This window comes from Macaca thibetana, chromosome 18, assembly GCF_024542745.1.
Source record: "Macaca thibetana thibetana isolate TM-01 chromosome 18, ASM2454274v1, whole genome shotgun sequence".
Lineage (NCBI taxonomy): Eukaryota > Metazoa > Chordata > Mammalia > Primates > Cercopithecidae > Macaca > Macaca thibetana.
In genome coordinates this window covers 40,245,912-40,255,191 of record NC_065595.1, presented here as the reverse complement: position 1 = coordinate 40,255,191, position 9,280 = coordinate 40,245,912, and the positions used below count along the sequence as shown (strand labels likewise).

Sequence of the window (9,280 nt, the reverse complement as noted above, 5' to 3'; positions counted from 1 at the left end):
AGACCTAGAGGAGAGAGAGCTGAAGCCGAAGTCTTTGGAGGATTTTTCAACCTGTGCCACAAAACTGCATTTGAATTTTGATGTCACTTAACCCTCAGAGTCTCAATAAGCTAGATTATGACCAAAATCTCTATACTATGATGACTAAAATGATAGAAATGATCATTATTGCTACATCCGTGTGGTGAGCAAAGTATAAATAAGCTTAAAAACTAGCAATGCCAGTGTTACAGCTTTTTTACAATTTATCTAGCATGTTTTCCAGTCTTTATCAGAAACCTCCTCCCAATGCCCCTCAAAACAAACAGCAAACAACAACAAAAAACTAGCAATGCCAGCTGTTCCATGAAGTCTGAAGTACAGTTTTCCTGGGTAAATGCTAAGGAATGCTGGCTCCTGTTGTTTGGGATGGATGTTCACACAGACTTTTTAGCAATCAGCTGACTGCATTGTTATATGGATATACAGCTATCTTAATATCTATAAACTATGTTTGGAAAATTAATACATTCTTCAGTACTTATCAGAAAGCAGATAACTAGAGGGGCTCAGAAGACAATCTCTGTTCTAAAAGTAAATAATATTGTAGAGATACCTTTTCAAATCACCAGTTACAAGTAAAATACATTTAAATTTTGGGAGGCTACTTTATTTGCTTTCCCAGTTTCTAGGCTATCAATGCTGAACTCATTATATTTAAAGCTGTTTGAGGAATCTTAAGCATGAAACATTCTCCATAAAACTAAATTCTTTTCTAGCTCATTCAACCTCAAAGGTCATAGCTGTGGCTTCCTTCCCTATAATCATTGCTGTAGAGTAACACACCTGCTCCGTGGTACTACAAGGCACTGTCTGGTGGAAAAAAAAAAAAAAAAAAACCTGAATAACAATTCTGGGATTCATAAATGCATCCTCATGATGACACCCTGCCACCAGAGGCACAGACAACAGAGATAACCCAGCTGGTGTGACTTACTTTCCAAGGCCATAACCCTAATGCTTCCCAGTGGGGGGAAATGAAAAGAGATTTATTATTAGTTCTGAGCTAATGCTGATCAATGAGCAAAATGCCATGAAGCTGTGGCCAAGGCTATATATGTTGTCCAAGAAAAAATAAAGGAAAGGATGAGGGGGGAAAAGCCTGCAATATGCAAGAGAAAAACAGGGGAGAATAAAATCTCTTTTGTTAGGAAACCGTCCCTCATGACCAAGAGTGGCGCTGCACCATCTGTTCACGATACTGCGGTCTCACAGTGCAAATGCCTGTCATGTACAACAAGCAGTCGAAGCATTAGGAAAAGCGGACATTTCCAAGGTAATTTTTCTAATATAAAGCAAGTTTATCAGCAATCTGCAGGCCTCTCTTTTACTTCACATTCACAAGCCTTCGATCTATAAGGGCAAACTCCCTATGGAGTCCCATCCTGTTGCTGAGGGTGAAAAGGACAGAAATTACAGGCCTGAGGGAAGGGGTGAGACAGACACAGAGTGGCAAAAGAGAGATACCAGGGAAAGTGGGCATGACCACCAGAGCCCTGTGGAAATGTATTTAATATATGGCATTCTTATTCACCTTGCTGAGAGATCAGCTTTGCATCTTAATTACCAGCTGGCATTCCCAAAATATCCTTCCACCCATGGGGGAATTGTTGTGGAAGATTTTGAGCAGTGGCAATGCTAATGACAAGAGTAAATGTCTTGGGGTGCACGAAATGTGACTGTCATATGCAAGTGCATAGAGCAGCAAGTTGAATGGCCAGGAGAAAAGTTACAACAAAGGAAAAAGTGAAGTGTTCACAGAAACAAAGATTAGGGCTGTAGGAATGCTGAGTCTGAGAAGATGAAGGAGAACAGGGAGGATGCTAGAAACAGATCTAGACAAATGGTCTGTTCCTAGTAGAAACTCCCAGGTTCCAGGGTAAACACATTTCCAGGAAGCAAGAACCAGGCAATGCACTAGATCAGGGAAGAAGAGAAAGCATGCAAGGACATGGTCACTAACAGAGACCTTGGTAGCTAATGTGGTTCTGTTCACTCACACCTCCCCTTATTTTTCTCTTTCCCTGTTAAGAGGCTGCCCTAAGCAAAACAAGCTGGGAGGCTGACAGCTGATGTCAATTCACAACAGCTGGCCTGATAGCAACTATGGGTACAGGGGACCAAGAGAAATCACAGAAGGTGATCCCCCACAAAGGCACTCATATGGTGTAGTATACTAAAACATAAACGTTGCTAGCTGATGCCAGGATTTACTACACATAGCGCAAACTTGCCTAGAGGTTAAACTTAGGCACTAAGATGAACAGGAGTTTGAATCTTAATTCTGTCTCTCAAGAAAACTGTGGCCTTGGGCAAATTACTGAACCTGGAATATCTATACTATAAGGATAACAATAAACACCTTATAGAGATATTTTAAAAACTAAATTAAATAATCTATGTATAATTCTTAGCAGAGTATGTTCATTTAGTCAAATGTATTTCCTACTAGATCCACTGTGGGACAAGCACTGCCCTAAGCATCCAGGATTTGATACTAGACAAGAAAATCTCTGTCTTCACATTCTGATGTGGACATAAAGTTATCAGTACATAAATATTAGCTTTTATTCTTACTATTTAATGTATCATAAAAATGAGTATAATTATGTTTATTATTCACTTTTTTCCACAGCTATGATGAGAAGCATTGTGCTCAGCTCTATCCAAAGAAATAAAGAGGTGACTCAAACAATAAAGACAACTAAATGTTGATGTAAAAGAAAGGCAGCACAGAGGAAGGAAGGAAGGAAGGAAGGAAGGGAGAGAGGGAGGGAGGAAGGGAGGGAGGGGAGGAGGAAAGGAGGGGAGGGGAGGGGAAAGAATGGGAAGAAATGTGGAACTGTTAGAAAAACCTTGGTGAAGAAGAATGTGATTCTGGAAAATGTGATTCTGGAGACTTGATTTCTGGGAAATAGCCTCTTGGAAGGTTGGTGAAATAAAGCACGGAACATACTTGGTTGGCAGCTAACACATGGAAACTAGATAGTAGTAGTAGTGAATCTACCCCACATCAGCAATTTCCTAACTGTAGGTGAGCTTGTTAACATCTCAGTTCTCTAATCTATCAAAATCAGTATGATTTGCAGTCGGTCCTTTAGTTATGTGTTGATCCATTGAAATAATAGATGTAAAATGAATGTCAACGTGGAAGAACTTATATTCTATGTACACATAAAGTACCAATAATATTCTGGAATAGTTTGGGGTCATAGAACATTTTAATGGCACAAAACGATTTGGGAAGCTCTGGGGAAACAACTCTATTCTGATCAGACCACACTGTTCTGTGAAAGTGATTCTTTCTTAAACGTGGGGTAAGATTTGAGGCAGGCCCAAATCTCTATGCTCTCAAATAATCATGCATTATTGCACTTATGAGAATTTTTTTTAAAATACTAAGCAAACGTCATAATTATGTGTATCTTTTTTCTTGTTTTTGCAAAGCTATCTTTTTTTCTTTACATAAACACTATGTAATGCAGCTGGGCTGTTATATGTATGTCATTAATTTGTATTTCCTATTAAATTGTTTGTTTGTTTACATCTGTGTTCCAAATTGAGATTGGTCCATTGTTTTTGGTTTGAGGCAAACGTTGTCAAGTTATAGAATCTGCCTTGTTTGTTTTTAAGAATTTAAATCTCTCCATTATTTAATGTGATGAATAGTTTATATACCATATGTAGTACCTGCTTATTAGAAGTTTAGCATAATTTGTCAGTAAAATAATTGGAATTTCTTAGAAGCTTTGATTAGAATAGTTCTTTAAAATTTAATGTCTTTCTCAGTCATTTTCATTTTGTAATGAGAAATGCATATTAATTAGCATATACTCACACATAGCATTTTCCTTTTCATGAAAGTTATCAGTTGTGCTCACTTCTAATTGCATAAAATTTTAAATAGATTAAATTGCTATAGTTTATTATTTTATTTTGTCCTTTTAAAAACTAACATTTGGATAAATTTAATTTTATTCTTGGTCTGAACTCTAATTTTTTTTTTTTTAGACAGGTTCTTTCTCTGTCATCCAGACTGGAGTACAGCGTTGCACTCACAGCTCACTGCAGCCTCGACTTCCCCAGGCTCAAGCGATCCTCCCACCTCAACCTCCTGTAGCTGGGACTATGGCATGTGCCACCGCACTCAGCGAACTTTTGTATTTTTAGTGGAGACGGGGTTTCGCAATGTTGCCCAGGCTGGTCTCAAACTCCTGGGCTCAAGCAATCTACCCACCTCTGGCTCCCAAATTGCTGGGATTACAGGTGTGAGCCAATGTACCCTGATCTTTTATTTTTTTAAAAAAAGTAATTTTCATTTTAAAATATATTTTGTTTATTAAATAAAACAAATCTATAATAATTACTTGTTTTTTATTTTAGTAATGAAGATATTTAAAAGCCTTTCCTTCCATGAACAGCTTTGGCTGTTGTAAATCTTTTTATATTGATTTAATTTTTACTGTTGTGAGTAATAATGTAGAATTTTATCAGTGTATTTCTATTACTTTTGTTGTGTATTTATTTTCAGTTTTATTTTTTGTTTGCATTTTTAAATATTGTCATCTGTTTTTAATTTTAAGCATTATGATCATTGTCTTATTTCTGCTTTTTAAACAAATGGGGCCTCACAGCTTGTGAGACAGGCCAGGATTTGAGCAATTGAAATTGGGTGTAGGAATTGAGCCACATTTGCCTGCAGGCTTCATATACTCAAATATTTAAACAAACATACAGAACTGAAGGTAGATTCAAGATTTATGTTCAGATAAACAAACTGTCAAATTTTGCTGCTTTTTAATGAGAACATAGTTGTGTTTTCTAAATATCCTTATATCTAAGAAAATATACAGCTTAATAAAAATATATCTGCAATAATGTCCAATTCTATTTCACTAAGGAACTGTGTACTACCTTTAATCAGTATGGCAAACGAAAGAAAACCTGTTCTTTTTCAGATCTTCCTGATGATATATTAACTTGGATTAGTTACCCAGTTTGTATGGGAGCTGTTTTTGCATTGTTTCAAGAACTGTACTTCTGTGCTTTCCTTTTTAGAAATTTATGTGTTTTCAAAGTATTCTCTACTAAGTATTGGACCATTTAAGTTCCACACTCATCTTTATTTCCACTTGTCTTCTGAACTTGAAATGGCTCTCCCTATCCTACCTCCAACATGTTATTTTTATTACTAAAGCTTCTCTTCCAGTTTTTTATTGTTTTTCTCCTTGCTTTCCAGAACTCCTATAATGCTCATGGAAGGGTCTTCCAGCTTTATCTTCCAGGTCTCTTGCTTTTTCTTCACAGTTTTTATGAGTTTCATATCTCTTCACCTATTTGCTTTGAGCTTGATATGGTTTGGCTGTTTCCCCACCCAAATCTCATCTTGAATTGCATTCTTCATAATCCCCACGTGTCATGGGAGAGGCATGGTAGGAAGTGATTGGATCATGGAAGCAGTTTCCCCCATGCTGTTCTCGTGATAGTGATTTCTCATGAGATCTTAGGGTTTTATAAGGTGCTCTTCCCCCTTCACTAGGCACTTCCCTTTTCTGCTGCCTTGTGAAGAAGGTGCCTTGCTTCCCTTTCACCTTCCACCATGACTGTAAGTTTCCTGAGGTCTCCCAAGCCTTGTTAAACTGTGAGTCAATTAAATCTCTTTCCTTTATAAATCACTTAGGCTCAGGCAGTTCTTTACAGCAGTATGAAACAGACTAATACAGGGATATTTCTACTACTTGTTTTTGCACACATCTAACTACACCTCAACAGTAACTATCTTCCCCATGTTTCAGCCACTAAATATTTTACTTGGAAAATCAAATTTTATATTTCTCACAGAATGTTGTGCCTTGCGGAAAGATTTCTTAATTGTTCTACATAATATATATTTTCTAGTTGTTATCTGACCTATTATTTTAGTGACTGTTTTACTAGAGACCATATCTTTTGGATATACTTTAGTTCTTTTCTCTTTACACTTAGGAAAATTTGTTTCTTTTTTTTTTAAACCTGTGTTTTATTTATTTATGTATTTTCTTTACTTACCCAATATGGCTTAGGTGCAGCTTTTGAGCCTATAGCAATTTCATGAGTAGTTAATGGTATGGTGGGTCTTCCCAAGTGGGTTATATAGCGCAAGAGCAAGACAGACAACAGCCTATCTTTTCACCTGGTTGATGCCTCCCTCTTTCCTAGTCTTTGCTGCCTAAAGGATGGCAAATGCTGGTATGCTCCCTGCTTCAAGGGCAGGGAGGACTCTTCACACTTCTTTACCTAACTCACAGCTCCTAAAGAAGTAGGAACATAGGTAGTTCAAATAACACTTGCTGAGCAGAAGCAGCCTCTCCTCTCCTTGCTTCACATATCTCCACAGGCCATCTCTTCAAATTTTGAATATTCCTTCTGAGCCTCCTTTCAGTGAATATACCTACCTATTGAAATAAGCCATTAAGTTAACTAATTAAAAGAGAAAATTCTAATAGATGCTGAAAAAGCAACTGAAAAAAAAATACCATTCTAATAAAACATTGGAATCTATAGAATTTGAATAAAATAAAATTGTTTAAAAACAATAAAATCAAAATAACAAAATTTTACAGAAAATATTACCCTAAAGAGTGAAACAGTGATCAATTAAAATCACAAATAAGATTGGTATTGGTATGACTAGTGTACAATGTTATTAAATGTTGACTTGGGGGAGTCTAGTAAATATAATAATATAAGAAAATGAAATAGTTGATATAAGCATTCAAGAGGAACATATATTTCTTTATTTTGATAATATATTTGCATTTAAAGGAATGCTAATATTAAGAGATGAATTTGGGAAGATTGATGAATACAAGATCAATAATTTTCCTATTATGTAAATACAGATGAGCACAAATGAAGGGAATATTTTTGTAGATAATTTGAAAAAATATATATATTCAAACTATGATTTTTGATGGGTTAAAAATAAGTTCTAAACAAATGGGAACTTAATGTTCTTTAATAAATTAACAAAATATTAGAGTAAATGTTTCCAAACTTAATATATAAATATATAAATATTTTATTTTATTTTGCAATGAAAAAATGTTATTGCAATTCCCCAGTATAACCAAGAAAAGTAGAAATAAAAGACCATCTGTCTTTGGAGGAATGGCCTTATCTGATACCAGAGCACACTGCAAAGCCATTGTGATCTAATCAACATGATATTGTCATAGGTTTGGTGAATACATTCTTAGGGTTGGCATAGTATGGTCATGGTCCACTTCCTGCTTTTTACCTGTTTTTGTATGGGTTTCACATTTTTCATTGATTGAAAAACAAGTACCAGAAGAGAAATATAGCATGAAAAATAAAAATTGTATGACATTAATATTTTAGTATTCATCAATAAAGTTTTATTGGAACACAATGTGCTCATTTATTTGTATATATCCTATGGCTCCTTTCATGATATAATATCAGAATTGAGTCTTTGTGTTAAAGATCATGTAGCATAAAAATTATTTACTATCAGGTCCTTTACAGAAAAATATGTGAGAACTGTTGGTTTAACATATAATATTCTACATATAAATATGTATCTATGATATATTATGATATGAAAAAGGTAGTATAAATTATGCTGGCACAAATGATCAATCTTGAAAATAGAACAGGATGAAAATAATATGAAAACAAAACAGGTTATCCATCTCATGTCATACAGTAAACACAATTTAATAAGATTGGATGGATAACTGTAAAATGTAAAACAATAAAATTGTTTCAACAAGATCTGATAATACGAGATGTAAGTAATTTTCTTAAAAAAAAAAAAAAACCAAAAAACTGCAAACCCAGAAACTAACAAAGAAAGCCTATATAATATTTAACTGTGAAAATTTAAATATTATTATAAAAAGTTTAAAAGCCTGAATAGATACATTTCCACTTTAGGGAGATAATTCCAATTTAAGGTTTAGACAAAGGATTAGGATCTATAATATAGCTTCACTGTCAGCTATAGAATAAGAATAACATCAAGTAATATCAAGATAAAATTCATAAAGGAGCAAATCCAAATGGCAAAACAAAACAAAACAAAAACTCAAACTCAGTGGTAGTTGGGGAAATGCAAACATAAATGTGTTATTATTTTACAACCATCAGACTGGGAAAAATTTCAAAAGAGCAATAACACTTATTGCAGGTGGGGAAAATGGCTTGTGGATATTTAAATTGAAACAGCCTTTTTGGAATGCAATCAGATAAGTATACTAAACACTCGAAAAAAATATGTTCATTAATCCTACCGCTAAGATTGTCAGAAATAATAAAAATACATCAAAGTTATATGTTTTAAGTTTTTTGTTGCAAAATTGTACACAGAAGAAAAAAAACAGGCAAAAGAAACAATCATCAATAGGTTCATGACTGGGTAAGTTACGTACATATCTACTATGGAATATCATGCAACTGTTAAAACAATCTTTGATATGAATAGTTTTTTTTTCAGCATGGAAAATAAGGTGAATAACGTGAATGGAGATATATAGGGTTAATATGAGAAGAAAAGGAAAGGTGAAAGAAAATGTTCAAAAAGAAAAACATCAACTGAAAAGATTGCCTGATATATCTGTAATTATGCTCATGTAATTATGAATATATGTATAGGTATGAATTAACATTATTTGATATAATTTTGTTTCTGTTTAGCTTCACATTTTTAAATGGCCTTTACCTTGTATGTTATCAAATGTTTTTGATTCATGTAGGTTAAGTAAATTTATATCTGAGTCATGTGTTTCTTTTGCATTATGAAATTGTCCTTATAATATTTATATTTCTATTTTTGCTTACTCTTTTATTACATTTAATATTTACTTATTTGTTTATCTTCATGTAGCCCCATTACTTAATTTAGTGTTTGTTGTGATTAAATCTTAACTGGTGCCTCTCAATTTGTGAATTAAGTTTTCTTCACTTTCCCACTATCGTGATCACACTTGCCCTCATTTTGCTCTTACATTGAGGATAATTCTCTATGTTTAATACATTTAAGTATAAACCATGTTTGGTAAGCACATAATTATTTTATTTTTATTAGTAGTGACTCTTCCTTCCCCTTTTTTTCCTCCTCCTCATCCTCCTTCTCCTCCTCCTCAATATTTCTTCTAGAGACCAAAATCATTTTGGACTGTACCGCATGATCTAGTGATCCATATTCCATGTTGATCCCCTTTTTTTAATCTTGTTGTTC

The 9,280-nt window shown here is 34.2% G+C and overlaps 1 non-coding gene across 1 annotated transcript; it reads left to right on the top strand.

Moving 5' to 3' along the window:
* The first annotated feature begins 222 nt into the window (after positions 1-222).
* On the top strand, positions 223-284 carry LOC126941581 (U7 small nuclear RNA). Its single transcript, XR_007721366.1, has one exon. It is a non-coding gene; the product is annotated as a U7 small nuclear RNA (small nuclear RNA).
* Positions 285-9,280: the final 8,996 nt, after the last annotated feature.